This window comes from Pinus tabuliformis, chromosome 7 (assembly GCF_031772625.1).
Source record: "Pinus tabuliformis cultivar Carrire ecotype Pingquan chromosome 7, CPIR1, whole genome shotgun sequence".
In the NCBI taxonomy this organism is placed as follows: Eukaryota; Viridiplantae; Streptophyta; class Pinopsida; order Pinales; family Pinaceae; genus Pinus; species Pinus tabuliformis.
The window spans coordinates 879,686,508-879,705,730 of NC_142293.1; the positions used below are offsets into that span (position 1 = coordinate 879,686,508).

General features: G+C 41.6%; 1 protein-coding gene across 4 annotated transcripts in view; it reads left to right on the forward strand.

Annotated features, from left to right (window-relative positions):
- Positions 1 to 19,223, forward strand: part of LOC149250416 (translocation protein-like protein) — a 168,436-nt gene that overhangs the window by 73,704 nt on the left and 75,509 nt on the right. The window lies entirely within an intron of this gene.

A 19,223-nucleotide genomic window follows, 5' to 3' on the forward strand; every position in this document is an offset into this window, starting at 1 on the left:
TGGTGACTATATGCCTCTGAACTGTGTTACAATGAGGCTCAAGGGCCTTTTTATTATTGAAAAACAAAGGGAAACCCTGAACAACCAAAACCTTAACTCTAGGAGATGGAACACCAAGATTTTGTGGGCCCCTTGGAGTCAGTTGGGCAACCAACTTTATGGGATCATAACTTGGTCATATGATCTCTGTTTGGCGCGTACGATACCTCGTTAGAAGGATCTCTCTAAGTACTACAAGATTAAAAAAACACCGTTTAGGTGGTCAGAACAGCGCCAGAAGTTCAGGACCCGAAAAACTACTAAAAATAGTAAATACTGCTATAATCAAGGAAATTGATGAAATATATGGGAGGTCTAGGTGGAATAGGCGGGTGACCACCAATATCCACCTGGATCAGCCCTCCCCCCTTAGGAATCAATGGTCCCCATTGCGCGCAAAGCCTCCATGAGGTGAGGAAATTTTTGTTGAACCTAGTCCTTGGTGAGCCACTTGCCCTGGTGAAGGAGTTGGCCTGCTTTGACAACTCGATATAGCTAGATCCTCTGTTGGTGAGTGTTCTTGATCTATGTGTCCATGATCTTATCAGTTGTGGCATGTTCGATACAACTTGGGTTGAGCTCTGTTGGTGTCAGCTGCTCAGCAACGTCGGATGTGTCCAACAATGGGGGAAAGTATGGCCGCCGCTGATCCACATTGAATACTGGGTGTAGGCCAAGGAATGGTGGAATGCTGAGCTCGAAAGCACTGTCTCCTACAGCCTTAGTGATGGTGTAAGGTCCATATTGGAATGGGCGAAGCTTGTAGTGGGGCCCAACGAGGTGCTCCTTCTGCAAATGTAACCAAACTTTGTCGCCCACCAAGAACTTGTGTGGCACCCGATGCTGATCATGCGTTGCTTGTACTTTGCATTTGCTCTGTCCAATATGTCATGAACCTACTGGCGGATGTGCCGAATGCGCTCAATGAAGCTGTTAGCCCTGTAGCTTCAAACTAGACATGAGCCGAATCTGTCTGAGTAACTACAAATGATATGGAAACATCAATGGTACATAGTGGCTGGAATCCTAGTCCCACCTAAAAGGCGCTGTGGCCAGTTGAGCTGTGGAGAGCCCTGTTGTAGTTGTGTTGGACATAGGGAAGGCTCTCATCCCATGTGTGTGGGTGCTTCGAGTTGTACATGCACATGATGTGCATGATCATCCTGTTGATGACCTCTGTTTGGCCATCATGTTGGGGGTGAAAGGCTGTGGACTTAGTGAGGCTGGTATCCAACAATGACCAGAGGCTTGACCAAAATGCACTTAGGAATTGGCTATCCCGATTTGAGATAACGAACTATGGGATCCCAAACTGTACCCATACTCGTTCAAAGAACTGTACCCATACACGTTCAAAGAAGAGTTTGGCAATGGCTTTTGTTGAGATACTTTTCTTGCAGGCTGCCAGAATGACCATCTTAGAGAATTTGTCGACGACCATGAAAACACAGTTGTTGCCATGCTTGGTAGAAGGAAGGCCCGACATGTAATCCATGGAGATGGATTCCCAAGGCCGGCTAGGAGTAGGCAGAGGAGTATACAGGCCTTGCTTCTTGATTGTAGGTTTGGCAATGGTGCAGGCAGTGCAAGATCTGATGTACTTCCCAACATCATATCAAAGGTTTGGCCAATAAAAATATTTATGTAGTATTTCCATTGTCTTTTCTACCCTAAAATGTTTAGCGACTCAACTGTAGTGCGCCTCCCAAATCATCTTGGCACGCTCGCTTGAAGGTACACAAAGGTGTCCTAGGTGGCATAATAGCGCGTCCTGCAGGTGAAAGTTTGGAACCTGCTTACCTTCCAGGAGCATCTAGTATGTGGTGCCAAATTTTGGATCGCTCTTGTAAAGATGTGGTCATTCTAAAATCTCATGTCCACAAGAGTCGAGCATAGTTTGGCCAATAAAAATATTTTTGTAGTATTGCCACTGTGTTTTCTACCCTAAAATGTCTAGCAACTCGATTGTAGTGTGTTTCCCAAATCATCTTGGCATGCTCGCGTGAAGGTACACAAAAGTGTCCCAGGTGGCATAATAGCACATCTTGGAGGTGAAAGTCTGGAACCTGCTTACCTTGCAGGAGCATATAGTATGTGGTGCCGAATTTTGGATCACTCTTGTAAAGATGTGGCCATTCTGAAGTGTCGTGTCCGCAAGAGTCAAGCATAATGGTCAGCGCCATGACCGATGGTCGGCTGAGGTAGTCTGCAACATTATTGGTGCTATCCTTCTTGTACTTAATGTTCAAATGGAGCTGTTGTAGGTATGTGGACCATTTCTGATGGCGATCGTTCTGCAGGGGTCGATGGTCTGTGTGGATGATTGTTTCCTTCCCCATAATGTATTGCTTTCATTGTCGGCAGGCCTACACAATGGAATACATTTCTTTGTCATAGGTGGGATACTTTCAGACTGTGTCTGAAAGTGTCTCACTCTGATATGCCACTAGATGCCCCTGCTAAGTAAGAACTGCACCAATAGCATAGTTGGAGGCAGTGGTCTCAATCTCAAATCGCTGTTGTCGGTCTGGTAATGTGAGCATTGGTGCAGAGCAGAGGCGATGCTTCAACTCGGTTGACGCCTTCTGTTGGGATTCATACCAAAAGAACTTTGCTTTCGCTCCGCCCTTGGTGACTTGACTCAAAGGCCAAGTGATATGAGAGAAACCCAACATGAACCTGCGGTAGAAGTTGGCAAGACCCAGAAAGTTGCAGAGCTCTATTAGAGTGGTTAGGGCTAGCCAATCCCGAATAACTTGTATCTTGGCTGGGTCCACATGCACACCCCGCTCATCAATGATGTATCCCTAATATAGAACCTGGGTCATACCAAAAGTGCATTTCTCCAAATTGGCACACAATTTGTGTTGACGCAGGGTTTGGAGGACCTGTTGAATATGGTGAAGGTGCTCTTCCCAACTCTGGCTGAAGATCAGGATGTCGTCCAAATACACTACCATGAATGAGTTGGTGAAGGGCCACAAGATGTCATCCATTAGCCTCATGAAGGTTGTGGGGGGATTCTTCATCCCGGAAGGCATGACCAACCTATTGAAAAGGCCCTCCTTGGATTTGAAGGCAGTCTTCCACACATTGGAGGGTTCGATTGGTACCTGGTGATAACTGGATTTCAAGTCAATCTTGCTGAAATATTTGGCCCCCTTGAGCTGGTCCAGAAGGTCATCAATCTGTGGGATTGGATACCTATTCCGGACAATGATCTTATTCAGTACCCGATAGTCAATACAAAGTCTCCAGGTCCCGTCCTTCTTTTGTACCAACACGATCGAGCTCCCATAGGGTGATGAACTTGGCTTGATGTGCCCTTTCTGCAATAGCTCCTGAATTTGTCTCTTGATTTCATCGTTCTCCAGAATAGAGCTTCGATAGATCTGTATGTTGGGTAGTGACGCGCCCGGGGTCAGATCAATGGAGTGCTTGACTTGACAATGTAGGGGTCAGATCCATCTGCTGCTGCCGTGTGAAGGAGCCATGTCTAGAGGCCGTGGTTGTGGCCATAATCTTCCTCTTATCTTGAGGGCGAATCATAAGGAAGACAAATTTCCCAGTCTGGGAAATGATCTTACTGCATTGCTTCGCATAGATCAAAGAGATGGCGATAGGCGGTGCTACCTCCAGTATCTTGTATAACTTATCCCCCAAAGTAATAATAACAATACGAGGCCTAGACTCATACACAACATGACGCTTCCACAAGTATGGTTGGCCTATTAATACATCACAAACTTCAAGAAGAGCAACATCACACATTATCTCATCTATGAAGGGCTTGATGCTGTAGGGAAGGCGACACTGTTGGTTAACGCAAAGATCTTGTCCTTGGCAAAGCCACCTGATGGTGTACGACTGCGGGTGTTGTGTGGTCGATAGTCCCAACCGCTTCACGACCTTTGCTGAAATGAGGTTCCTTTGACTCCCGCTGACGACAATGAACTGTAGCGAAGAAACCTTCACCCACATCTGTGAGTGGAAGAGACGCTTCCACTCCTCTGGATCTTCGGGCTCAATCTTCTGGATTTTGGTGGTGGCAACAGTGGCACTAGGTTCCACATCAATAATTTGCTTCCCTTTGTCATTCCTCTTGTCAAGTTCTGACTCAGAGTCGGAATATGCCTTTGATTTGGAAGCCTTCAACTCGACCACCAGTGATTGCTTGGTTCGACACTCAGTTGTGTTGTGAGTTGGGCTCTTATGGAACTCACACCATTTTCCTATGTCCTTCTTTGTCTTCGTGGTGTTGTTTTTTGCTTGTGACTTCGGCGAGTTGTCCTTGGTCGCCTCGCCTTGGCTTTGTCCTTTGTTTTGCGGTTTGGGGTGCCTTTCCCTTGCTTCGGATTCGCAGATCAAAATTCTCGCTTCTTCTGTTTAAATTTCTGCTCGATCTTGACAATGTATCGATAGGCGACGCCAAGCGAGGAGATGTCTAGGAACTCCATCTCGTCCTGGATGTACTTGTTTAGACAACCTCAGTACTTGAGTACCAAGTGCCGCTCAAAATCCTTGATACCCAACTTCGTGCGAAGGGTATGAAAAATATTTGTGAACTCCAGTATGTCTTGGTCCCTTCCCTACTGCAGCGTGGTCCACTTTATGTATTTATTTTCATAGCTCCTAATAGGGTAATATTATTCCTTTATGGCGTCTCAGAAAGAATTCCAAGTGGGTGCGACTGAAAATAGTGAGGGTTCTCTGTCGTCCTTCTATTCACAGTAGGTTTCCCACCAGTCCTTGACATATGGGGAGTGGCTTTGAGGAGTGCAAAAGTAATCGTTTCCCAAGTGGAAAAGTCATGAACCGAAAAATATCCTTCCAACAGATTTAACCATCTCTCTATGACATCTGCATCTATTTGGCCTTCAAATATGGGAATGTCAAAGTTGACTTGTACCTTAAAGGGGGTGGCGCCTCTAGTGTGGTTGCTAGATGAAGATGCGTCGCCTGTGGGTAACCGCCGAAGTATCTAGGCAAAGTTGTCCATCATTGCGTTCCTTTGTCACTCGAGGGCTTCTTCGAGCAATATTTTGAAAGGATCTCTTGCTACCTCGTCTTTCTTTTCTTCCACTATGGAAGGCCACTAGGGTTTGTGAGGTTTGTCTTGCAAAGGTTCAACCAGTTCAAGCCCTAACTCTTTATACCTTGACCTCGTTGGGGACATGCAAAGAAAAACAGAGAAAGAGCAGACCGCTATGATACCACTGATCCGGACTTATGCAAGAACGCAACAAAACACAGATATAAACATAAACACAGAGATGCAATAGAAATAAACTTTCATTTCATTAACATGAAAGAACTGAAATATGCTCACATAGCTCAGGCAATGGTAGCTTATCTCAAAGAAGAGATGTGTCGACTACATGCCTTTGAACTTTGTTACAATGAGGCTCAAGGGCCTTTTTATTATTGAACAACAAAGGGAAACCCTAAACAACCAAAATCCCAACCCTACGAGATGAAATGCCAAGAGTTTGTGGGCCCCGTTGGTTAGTTGGGCAACCATCTTCTCGGGGTCGTAACTTGGTCATATAATCTCCGTTTGGTGCGTACGATACCTCGTTAGAAAGATCTCTTCGAGTACTATAGGATTTGCGGTAGGCCCCTGTCTATGGCTACGACACTGCGGCGAACCTCAAAGGAATGCCATTTAGGGGGTCAAAACAACTCTAGAAGTTCAGGCCCCGAAAAATTGCTAAAAATAGTAAATGGTGCTATAATCAAGGAAAATGATGAAATCGACTGGAGGTCTAGGTGGAATAGGAGGGTGGTCACCAACATCCACCTCAATCAATAGTAGTATGGCATTCTTAGGACTAAGGTCAGATCACAGTTTAGAGGGAGCCTCAAATTTTTGTGCATGGAAGGAGTGAATCACAATAGTGTTGGAAGATAATGGGGTGGGAGAGTGTATCAAGAATCAAACTGTTCCACCTCAAGATCCCCAATAGCTGGCACAACATACTAAGAATGACACCAAGGCAAAGAGGATCATTCGAGAGGGGGTTAGAGACCATATTATTCCTCATCTCTATGAGAAGAAGACAACATATGAGCTAAGTCACCTGACACGGGGATTCGAGACACGTAGGATTCGGGATTCGTGGTGTCGGATTCGGGACACGCTGAACCCCCGGAACATGACACGATATATATTATTTTATTAAAATATATATATATATATATATATATAGATATTAAAAATTAGATATTATCATATTTCTTACACAAATTTTAATTAATGATACAAATTTATTGATTTCAAACATAGATCTTGATTCTTCATCTATAGCTAAGGGTGTGAACTACTATGAGGGAACACATGTTCTCATTTCTGAATTTCATGAAACACCATCCAAAATGATTCTATCTTGTCAAATTGTGCAATGACCAGAACAATAAACTGTAAAACCTTACCACGCTTGAAAATCACCCCAATGTATGCATAGAGAGTCGAGACTTTAGATGCAAACTAGACTAAGAAAATTTAAAAATTAGTGTGCAAGCCCACAGTGCAGGAAGAGGAACCTTGATGGAAATTATGCCATATAATATACACTCAGTGGTGTCAGAGGATTGAAGTTCCTCTTACAAAGGGACGAGTTGCATACAAAATAGAAGGCCGAGTTTTTTTCCTTACTCTGGCCGAGTTCACACCATAAACAGGTTGAGTTTGTGACCATAAGGAGGGCCACATTCTTCCTGTGTATAGCTGGGTGAACGCACTTCAGTATGGGACTGAGTTGAAGAGTTGCCTAGTGTATTTGGACGCAGAACAAGGAGACACATTTCTGTGCATAATGTCAGTCCATTGTCTCACTATTTTTTTGATCTGCGTGGGTTCTGAAGAGCCAGTATAACCGCTGATACAAAGAGATAGGACGCTGGAGCCTTCATTGCTGGTAAAACTTAGAGATTTGGGTTCATTCAAAGGACTGTGTTATAATTTATAAACTCACTGCATTATTTGGTGGACCACTTACCTCAGACCTGGTGGACTGTGGATGTTTGGTGGTCGATTCTCCTTGCTGAGAGTTCGCTCCTCGCTGCAACAGCACAATCTCTTGTCAACTGACTTGCAAAATGAGCCGTCAACCGAGCAGACACGCCCCTTTAACCTAGCAGCTGGAAACGAGTCCCAAAAACAGGACACGTCCCAAAAATCGTGACACGCACTGCAAATTCAGGACACATTATAGGACACGACGTGTCATAAAAGGACACGACGTGTCATGAAGTTTGGACACGAATCCGCAGAGAATCGTGTCGGATTCGCGATTCGACAGGGCTTTTGGACGAATCCGGTATCTTAGCATATGAGATGTTCAAAGCCATTTTGGATATGTTTTAGGGTACTACTGATGTCAAGAAGCTTACTCTCAAAGAGAAATTAAGAAGTATTTGGATGAACAAAGATGAGCTCATTGTCAGATATCTTTCAAAGTTCACTTGGGTTCGAGATGAGCTAGGTGGTGTGGGAAAGACAGTAGCATAAAAACACCTTGTGAGTCTTGCGCTTCTGGGATTCCTCCATAAGTCTTGGTATCGCCTCCAGGATGTAGTAAGTGGCCAAGAAAATTTTCCTAGTTAGGAAAGGTTATGGAGTGATTGCGTTGAAGAGGAAATTTGGAGAGGGATGAGAGATGGTAGATCGGTGAAGACAGAGGACGAGGAGAATTTTACCTTGGTAGACAAAAGTAAATCCAAGGGCAAGAAGTGCCAAGGGGAGTCCGAGTTTAGTCAGAAGGGTGAGAAGAGGAAGAAGGATCTAAGCAATATCAAGTGCTTCCAATGCCATGAGTTTGGACACTATGCTACTAAGTGTCCTAGTCAGAAGGATGAGTCTAGGAAGGATCATGTAGCTACAACAGTAGAGGTAGATGCATTTTCTGCCTAGAATGAGATGTTAAGAAATATTTTAGGGCAACAACTTAGGGTTTTATTAAATTGATTTCTCTTACTTTGACATTTTCTTGTGATGTTTTCCTTATTAATTCTTCTTTCAAATTATTATGTTTTTATCATCAAGACCAATGCCAAACAATGAAGATCACAAACACAAAAGAGGACACAAGATGTAGGCACTCAACTAGGGAAAAACCCCTATGAAGGGGAAAATCCAGTCAAACTCTTCTACTAGTAGATTCAAATTAAATTGAGACAACCAGGACCCAAGACCAAGACAAATGAGCTCCTTCACTCCACCAAGTCAGCCTTCCATAAATAAGTCAAACAAAATCATGCCAATTAGGGTTTTGGTCGTTTTCTTCTTACTTCTGCAATTTTCGGTCTCCTGACTCAATTTTGCATTTTTCAGTGTTGCAATAATTTAGTAAACTCACATGTTTGATAGAGACTTACAATTTTTAGACTTTCGTTAGGCTCCCTTTCTTCTTTTCATAAGATAGGTTCTCCTTTTAGTATTGCACACTTCATGTCCACTTCTTAGCTGGAGATCAAATCTCCTATCTCTATCCTTCTTAATAGGATGATTGCACTTGTATATATAGTAGTTCAAATCTCCATTATGAGGCCGACTTGTCAACTGTTTAAGGCCGACTTGGTGGAGGAGGAGAATATACATAAAAATGATTTTTCTTTCTTGAAATGAAAAGCTTAAGAAGGTCTAGAATATAATGATAATGACAATGATTCAAGAAATAATCCTAGAAGCCTTCAATGGAGGCTTGACCTACAATGAGCATGAAACCCATGCCAAAAATAATTATCCCTTTATAAATAATTTTTCCTTTTTCTTTCTTTTGACAAATACATTACATTATGACTCAAATACAACTATGAAGACCGACACTAGTTACATTCTTCAACATGAGAAAGATCTGTCATTGATTACTTGTTGGAAACACTGAGAGGGGGGTGAATTAGTGTTTCTCTTCAATTAGTTAATTTTTACTTCATAGAGCATTAATTGTTATTAGCTTAAGATAAATATAAAGCAATCATCAACACCTTTCAACAATGCACAACAATAAAGGCAATGGACACTAGGGATTTTAGGTGGAAATCTTTCTAAGAGAAAAACCACCAAACGCTTCTTCATATTTGTCTTTAATAAATTTACATCAATGGGAAGCTCCAACTTCCAAGTTTTCAGCATCAACTGAAGGAGACTCCAACCTGAAGGATGCTCTGATGTCTTGATTTACGAGCTCCAACCGGAAGGACGCTCCAATGCCCTGGCTTTACTAGCTCCAACTGGAAGGATACTCCAACGCCCTGTGCAGTCTCCAACCTGCCTTAGCACCACCCTGCCGCCTTGAAGGAGACTCCACTCTCCTGCCTTGCAACACCCTGCCACCCTAATCAACAAGCTGCCACTTGCCCTGAAGACTCCAACCTTCAGCTCACCATGACGGACCACATTTCACAAGTTTCAGACTGGATCCACATGTGCTCAATATTGAGATAAAACAACTGCAATACAATCAATTTTTCTTCTGCACAACACAACAAACCCTAGTTTTATAAAAAAACAATTTACCTCTGCTCAAAACATATCTGCTTCTGCTTATAATGTTCATCAATATCAAACCCTAGCGGCTTCCATTAATAGCCAATTCACTGCTTCTCCCTGCAATGATCATCATTTTACATGTTAGCCCACAAGTTACAACTCTGTCCTCTCAGCAATACCATCTTAGCATTTCTGCTCACATTCTAATATTTCTTTGAACAACAATCTCAATGAGCAAGCAGCAAGGTGTCAAACAACAAATGGTGCTGTCATATCAAGCTTAGAAACTGAACTCTTTTTACAGAAACTCCATCAATGAACTACGTAACAGTAATCACATCACTGTAAACATCTAACAGCCAAAACCCTGTCTCAGAAAATCATCATATATAACTGTCAAACCCTAGTAATACTGCCCTAAAAGATCAGTGGTGATACAATGCATATGCCGGCAGTACATCAACCTCTGATGGATGTAGATTCCAGGTCATCAATTAGTATCATCATCAAAATGTTCTCTCAAGAATGAATGAAGTTTCTTTACTGTTGAAAAATGTTCCAGATGTACAGAAGTATGCCAACCTTCAAAACTGCTCCTTGTCTAATAGCTGTTCATAACTGAACCATTGACAAATTATGTTCCTTACCTCAAGACTGCTGATGTATACCTTAGATATTCAATTTCTGCTTAGCAACAGAGCTGCCCCTTGTATGCTAAAGATGAGTATCTGACTAAGACTGCAGTAACCTTGCCCTTTAGGCTGTAACTATTCCATTGTTAATTCATAATAATTTTGCTGATGCAAATGACAATGAAACCTTTTCTCCTAAAGGATACAGGGCTGATACAGTGATGTCACAGACTTTTGTTAGAGAACATTGTCAGCCACCTTTAGCTTCATAACTACAGATGAATGATACCCAATACTATGACTTCAAGGAGATGCAACACTGACCTCTGCTGATGCCCTTGCCTTTAAGACAGTTCTTAGCACTTGTGACAAAAATAAAAGTAATGCATCAATGGTATTCAACCAACTTCTGTAGACGACTCAGACTTAATGGAAGTAGGTCATATTTGAACTTACAGAACCGTGCCAAAACATCACCTTAGACTAAAACATGCCTGAACTTTCAAGTACATGCCTTCTGAGCTTGAATGGGAAAGATTAACTTCTGGACCGCTTCAATGTTGACAAACTCAGAATGTTTGCATAAATATGAATTTACAACAAGGGTTTTGGATCTGATTAAGGGCATCACATGCTTCAATACTTCTTACATCATCAAATCAACTCAACACACTACAGTGACCAAGCATCTAGATCGATCTTGATCCATCAATCCACTGCACGGGTAGTTTCTGAAATCGTGTCTGCAAGTTCTGCCTATGCTCATCAACACATTCATGCTGTGTCTTCTGCAACATGCTCACTACTCAATCGAATGCCTTTGAACTAGTTTCAGTCCATCGCTCCACAATTCTATTATGTGCACAATTTAAATACATGATCCATCGCACTTCATATCCCTATTGTCCTGGTCCATACGCTTAGGTTAGTGAACAATTTTTTTAATTTGCGCCAGCGAATTCAATCACAGAACTTACAGACACCTGTGCCAAAAGAGGCCGAACATAGGCCAAGAGATGATGCTTGTATAATTATTGACTAAAGTAAAAGAAAATTTGGCTCAAATAGATTTCCAAAACCTGACCAACTGCTTCAGTATAGTTACAGATTAGGGCATGAAATTCCGGCGAGTGACCTCAGAGGATGCACAAAGTAATCCCTGCAACTATTCACAAAAGAGCTCAAATCATGTTCATACTTAAGCTGAGAAAGGGGCCGAAAGTTTCTTTAGAGCCGAGCCTTAGGAAGCCTAGATAGAATGAAATACTTCAGATTTTCCCTTGCTGCAGAGCAATAAAATAAGTTTTGAACAGGCTCGGACAAGTTCAACCAGCGAAGAACCATAACAGAAATATGAAAAATATATATCAAAAAGTTCTTCAAACTTGGCCTTCTATTGGGCTGGGCGTGACTCCACAGGCCGAAGACAAATTTTCAGAGATGATTGACCTTTTGCTTACACACATCGTCGCCAAATGGGTTTATTTTTATAGATGCCGAAGGGACATCAAAGGGTGTCAAGCCGACCTGTAAAAAGGAGGGAAGCCAATGCTCAAAATTCAAAAATTTGAATTTCAAATTAAAATACTTGGAGTCATAAACCCCATGGATATTAAGGAGGGTTTTTATGTTTAAAGATGATTGATTAGTGCCATTTAGGACCCATGAAAATTATCAACAATATCCTTAATATTGATGTCATCTTTTTTAATTTATTTTTCAAACATTGCTTGCAGCACCCTTGGGGTTTCTTGACCAGTGAATGGGGTTCCATGACTAGTAAATGGGGTTCCAAACTAAAATGGAGCATATCTCTCAAACCGTAAAAAGCCTCGTGGCATGCCACATATCGTTAGAATTGGTACGATGAGAAGCATCAGTTAATGGTGGTCTTAAGAGCAAATCCATTGATCTTCATCCTCAAAAGTTTCAACAAGTGCGAGGCTTCTAGGGTTTTACTAAGAGTATTCAAGAATCAATGTTGGCATTAATGACAACACCATTCAACATTGCTTGCATGGCAAGCTCAACTGACAACAACATATGGTGTATTCATTCAGGGGTATCCTTCAACATGACTGAGAACAAGAAGTATTTCAGCCACTTGAAGGAGAAGGACTTGCAATTTCAGATCGAGCTAGGAGATGATGGTATGTATGCAGCTAGAGGAGTTGGTATTGTCAATTTTTAGAGGGAGTCAGGTAATGTTCTTCATCTCAGAGATGTCCTCTATGTTCTAGGACTAAAGTAGAATCTTGTTTCGGTTCCTACCCTTAAGGACAAGGGTTATGATGTCATCTTCAACATAGGTAAGGCTTGCCTCCAACACTTACCTTTGGATGTAAGAAGAAAATAGGTGTAAGGAAGAAGAATTTGTACTTACTACAGGTTGAGACATGTGCAATCTTGAACAGCAAGGTAGGAATCTCTTAGAGTAGAGAAGCGATGGTTGAACGAGAGCATGATAGAGCTCTCAAGATGGAGCCTCAACCAGTAATCTAATTTGAGTCTTAACTAGTTGGCAGTTGGGCCGACCAGTAGGAGGATGAGGAGCATAGCCTAGGGTGAGTGGAGACGACCACTCAGTTAGTGATTCCCAGTATCACCTTCGGCTGGAGGAAGCAACCATAGAGGTACACAGGGTCATGGCACTTATGGCTGAAGTGATAGACTCGCAGAGCATGGTTGGAAAAAACAAGTCTTCAAATTATATTCTGCAAAAGAAAGTGGGGAAGTCTTCTAGTTCAGAGGGAGCAGTTGCAGCAGCGGAGAATGTTGTAGTGTTGAAGTCAGATCCAGGTGAACGAGGTTTTTCCAGAAGTACCTTCCTCGCTAAGAGGGAGTGTTGAAATTGGTAGTGAGGAAATGTCTTCCCTGGCTTGTGCCTTAGCCGGAAAGACCGAGTTTGTCTTTCCTTTGACCATGGATGAGTTCATGGATGATCTAGATTCTCTTAGCTATTAGAATTAACCAAGATCTTTTACTTCTGTGATGTTAGCAGAATTGCATGTGAAAGAGTATGAAAAACCATATGTACTTTAAAGAAGAGGAAACATAAAAGCAACTGTCAAATCAAAGAACACACACAACTTGATAACGGAGTTCACCCAGTTTGGGTTATGTCTCCAGGCTCGATGTCAAGATTGGGGAGGCCGCTTCATTAATTCCTGCAAGATGATAATGAATACATGATGTGTTCTTTGTCAACACAAGGAAGAACTCCCTTAACTAGAGTGACATGTCTCTCCACAAGACGCTCTTCCATAAGAACTCTCACTCATAAAAAACTCTCCTTCAGCATGACAAAATAACAAACTCTCACATGAAGTGGCATACAAGGATCCTTAAACAAAGTGGCAAACAAGGATCTCAACAACAAATGATCATCTCAGCAAAAATCAAAAGAAGACATGGCATCAGTGCATCTTATACCTCCACTTTCAGGGATGGCCTGAAAATGCATACCTCTGCAGAAGAAACACACTGCATGGTTTAATGAACATTCGTGAAATTTGACTGTAAACTTGACCCTTTTCAGACTCGGTCAAATTTGGGCTCCTGGTAACCTCAAAGATTCCTCAAAGATTCTATTCTGTGGGTTGATTGAAATTCAGCTATTCAGATGAAGCAATTGATCACACCATCACGTTCCTTGGGAAAAACTGAAAAAAACGAGTATAAAGTTGGCCTGGTTATGAAATTGTCATTTTCGGGCCTTTAGGGAATCTTTCAGATTCCATGCAGATTCCTGCGTCAAGGTTCCATCTTCATGGTTCAAAGCTTCACAACAGAGCAAATTGTGGTCGCTATAGTGTTCTTGGTTTCTTGTAATGATATGCACGTAGCTGCTAGCTGTAAACCGCCGCTTTGCAAATTTTATCACCCTCTCTTATATCATACTGTGGATTGACAGTGACACCAAACTCAGCTTATCTCTCTAGCAATGCTCAGGATATCCCATGAGTGTGGCGGCATATTCGAGTCGATGGTCATGCAACATCCTGCTCGATGCATATGGACAACACTTCATGCCGTTCGATCACTGGCGATAAAAAATCTCACTCCTGATGTAAGCACGTGAACCTGGCGGCTCAATCTGGTAGTTACGACTCAACCACGGTTGTTAAGGCAGCACGTGGATCAGATTGTTGATGCGGATGCAGATGTTTCTACGTGCACTTAGGATGCAGATCGACGAGAATTATGCACAGTGGCCCCCTTTTCTCAAATGGTCTATGGCTCAACTCTGGCTAGACCACTGCTTCACGCGATCTCTTGTGCCATCGTGGTCTCAGTGCTGACACAACTTCTGGAAATGAATGGACGACTTCAAATTTTAACGGCTACTCTCACCAGTTTGAACGCAGCCTCTCAGAGACCATGCTCTTGGCCCTTAAAATTATTTGGCACTTTCTAAATTTGATTTCACAAAACAAAGAGTCGGCTACCACAATCAATCAGCGACCATAAATGGTTTGACTTCCTGAAATTATTCCACGGCCATAACAAAATCGGCTCGGCCCACAGACTTAGAAATAAAAATGTGATGGCCCTTTTTGCAGTGCCACGACTTTTACAATAATAACATTTACTTTATGTCAAAAATAATTTGGCCAAGTCTTGCGGACTATGTTGTAGGAAACGTAGGGCAAGGGGGCGTTTCCGTACGGAAATGAGTATGAAACACTGAAACGCGTGTGGTACGGCCTTGAAACGCATTTCAAGCCGTACTGCCACGTGTTTCACGAAATTGAAACGTGGCTAGTACGGCCTGAAACGTGTTTCAGGGCTGTATGACTCACGTTTCAACGTTTTACTTGTGTTTAAAAAAAAATAATTTGTTTTGTAATTTATTTTTAGGTTATCCTAGTGACTTCTAGTTGCTTCTAGATGCCTGTTCTAAATTTATAAAAGTGAACTTTTGCCCTAGTGTTGATATGCAGTTCATGGTAATGTTAAATTCTTAAAGTAAAAGTGATATTCTCCTTTATTTTTCATTTTCATCATTTTTCTTAAATTTTTAACATTACCATGAAATGACTCGGGATGTTTGAGAGTGGTTTCGCCCTCATTGGATTTCATATGGAGAAAGTAGAATTTTAGATCTCACTCAAAATCCAGCAGACTTATTTGTTTTTCAGGATTTTAGGATTGGGGGGATTGCAATGTTTCCATTGGATTTTATCATGTACTAGGGTATGGAACTTGGAACTTGTATTTAATCAAGAGAACCAAGCTCTCTATGCAGGGGAGACTCCCAATAATCAAGAGCATGTAGGGTACTAGGGTATGAAACTTGTATTTAATCAAGAGCACTAAGGTCGTTCGACTATGTAGGAGGAGACTCTCAATCAAGCACGAGACAAGAAATTAGAAATTTCTCATGGCTGATTTTGAATATTTCTATTTTCATTATGTGATCATTCATGAGTAAATGTGATGTAAATTTAGAGACTTATAGTTTATGCATTGACAATTGACAATTTTATCATAATGTAATAAATTAGAATGTATCATATATGCTTTATGATTGCACATATTTCTTAAATGTCCTACTATATATATATATATATATATATATATATATATATATTCACGTTTCCCCGTTTCCAAAATTTTGGGAGGTCGTGTTTCGTATCGATTCCCGTTTCGGAAACTTGTACTTGTTTCCCCATTTTGTGCAACCTAGCTTGTGGAATTATTGCAAATAGTTGGAAACCCTTGCTTCAAATCACATTCTAATAATGCTTGATCGAACGATTTCATCTACGCACCAGAACATGGGCGTTCCAGTCCAATGCAGGCAACGACAATCTTTGCATTACTCCATATGCGTGAACTAGGCATACACGCTATCTCAACAAATAACCTGCGACAATGATGAATTATACCTGAAATTAACCCTTGGGATAAGGGTTTTGTTCCAGGTAAATTCTGCTCCAAAACATCTCCAATAATCGTTGCAACTGAACAGTGAAAGTTCGCAGGCTGAGCCAAGACCAAGGCTCTGATACCACTGTAATGTCCCAATTGAAATAAATTTGGAACAACTCGAATTTTAACTCAGAAAATCTCCACATAAAAATTCTATTCATAAACAAAAGATTGCCATGTAAAATATAACATATAAAATGCATGCAATTTGATAATGCAATAAGCAGAAACAATCTCAGCTTTATTATAATATAAGAATTGGGTTTTACATTTTGGAAAAATAGCTAAGGTAGTTGGCCTCAACAGATTTGCAATAATGCCACAATGGGCCTCCCAAAACAAACTAAAAAACAATACAATGTAGCCTGTGAACCCTTAATAGATCCACCAAGGGAAGAGATGGGTGCTCGCCCACTCTTACTGAATCACCCGAGGGTTTCCGTCCTGGGGCTACTGCTGGAGTAGAGAACCAGGTTCTCAACCTCTCATACAATAAACAATACTCAATCCAAGATCTCCTCCAATGGTCTCCTCTTTTATAGATTTGATGGATCCCTCTAGAACCTCCCATTTTATTATTATTTTAATCATGAAGTACTTTTCCCTCTTTTATTTTAATTAAAATATCTTTTTAATGCGGGAAAATGGTAAATTGGCCATCCTGTCTCCCCAGGTCACTGAAACTCTCATCTAACCATCCGATCATATAGATCTTCTCGCTCCGGTTGTAATGAGCTGTTACACTAAGGTGTTTTTCCATGCATTCCTCTCGGAATGCCACCTTAAGCGTAATTAATTGAGTCAAGCCCACTAATAACTCAGTTTTCTGAAAGTTGTCGGAATGTGTTAGAATGAAAGGCAAATTGTGTGTAAGATGGAATATGCCAAGCGAATGCCACCGGATTTCATAGAAACTCCTCAAAACTTCCTCGGGACCCCAGATGGCATAACTTGCTCCACTAACCCGACCATCCCCTGCGTTGGAAATCCACCCTGGCTGTACTATGAAGAAGAATAAAAATTGGGACATGACAACTTCTTAGGGCTTCCTTCATTAGTGGTTTGACTTCTTCGTGACTTGACATCTTCATTGATGTTATCCTAATCAACCAACCACCAAGAGTCATGGCATCATCATCTGGAACCAGGCATCTCAAGAATATTGACAACTCATTCAATGCCATATTGACATCAATGATAACCTTGATTAACAAAAACCAAGTCGAAGGTGACCAATGTCCTGGGTCTTGAAGGTGCTTTGGGACATGTGTCATTTGTTAGTGCTGCTAGGAGGCTCTAGTCTCTCAACACTACACTTGTTTTGGCCAATATACTTCTACGAATAACTTGGGTACCTATGGAGTGGGTGCCCAAGGCTCAAGCTGCTGAACCACTTGACAAGAACAACATGGATTCGAATGAAAGCAACCAGTGATTAGGGACTAAGACAAATAATGCATCTAAGTGATACAAACTTGAATGCTAAGGGCATTCTATTACTTCCAACAAGGATCCCCTTCCATAATTTAGATCAAGATCTCGCAAAAGTTTTTTCTCCCTAGGTAGGGGTGGCTAAAGGTCAACCCTATTAGGTGCTTCTAGCCCCTAAGGGGAAGCAACAGTTCCCTGGTCCACCCTTCAATTGATAGGTGTTAGTGAATGATAATGTGGTAATGGAGGGGAGATGACTTCATGGTCAAGTGCCATTGTCAAAGGGACCAATTGCCGGGGGTGTCCATAGCTTGAGTTTATAGATATGAGGAGGGAGCATTCGTGGATGCATGAGTTACCAGCTTGACCTTGGTTTTTCCACTCATTTTGTGTGCCTTTTACTTCTTCTTGATTATTCTTTGTATTACCACTTATAACTTAAGGGTTAGAGCTTGCTTTGTATGATGTAGCAATTTTATTACCCTTTAAGATGAGTCAGTTTATCGCTCATTGGGGTTGGGACATACAAGGGACCAAGGGTTCCTTTTTGATGTAATGGAGCACCATGTGCTCAAGAACTGGGTGATGGCCAGATGAGGTAGGTATAACTCATGCTAGGCTTTTGCCCACATGCTAATTCTTATGTCTCGACCATCTTTTGCATTTTGATTTTCATTATTTTGTTTTATTGTGGCCAGGGTATGCTTTTTCCTTCTTTTTTTAGCTGCATCAACCTCCCAGTGCAAAATTTCTGGGCCATACTCAAGATATGTGAACATGCGTATGTGAAATCCCGAAGAATCAATGACAAGTTGTACCCGAAGAATGGATATGAGATATAGGGCTTGTAATGGGGGATGGAAGGTGTTAAGTTGAGATAAGGAGGATGGAACATGCTATCTCAATCATGGCTTCCCCAGTTTGTGCCCCTCCTATAACCCAAAGGGCCTTAATGGAGGTTCCACTGGACTAGGGTCAAAGATTACCCCCCCACCCTAGTAAGGTGAGAACAAGAATATGGTTAAGGTACGCCAATCTTCCAAATCACCCCATTATCCATACTAAATGCACCAAACCAAAAGAAGTATAAGCACCCAATTGCAGAATGATCAAAGTACCTTTTGAGTGGCAGTCCACCTTTGTTCAAGTGCTAATGCCAGATGGGTGAGAAGCACATGGCTAATGCAAGTGGCAGAGGCACATGGCATATCATCATCTAATGGTGGCTGGCAGGGGGCTGATGGCTGTTTGGCTGACTGGCTGGCTGTCAAACATAGGAGGAAAGTTTTCACCTATGGGGTTACCAATTTTGGTGGGTAACAGTCCTATAATCTATAGATTTGTTAGTTTTTGGCCTAACTTTGACAGACAATATCTCCCTTGTTTCTGATCAAACATATATCATACAAACTTCAGTCACATGAAACAGGGAAATGATTTTTGGTTTTGGAAATGGGTATGAGCTTTGCAAATGTACTTTCAAAATTTTAGGAAATGGGCAAATGTTATATTAAAATATTAAAGAAATAAGGTCTCCCAAAATACTTCATTGCTATGGGCCACATATTCCTAATACCAATTTTTCTGTTTTTTTGTTTGTTTGTTTTTTGATTTGTTTCTTTAGATACAAACAGGTGATACATGGGTTCCATTCCATTTGGGAGGCCGCTTATCTTTTATTGTTTTGAACTTTTGCC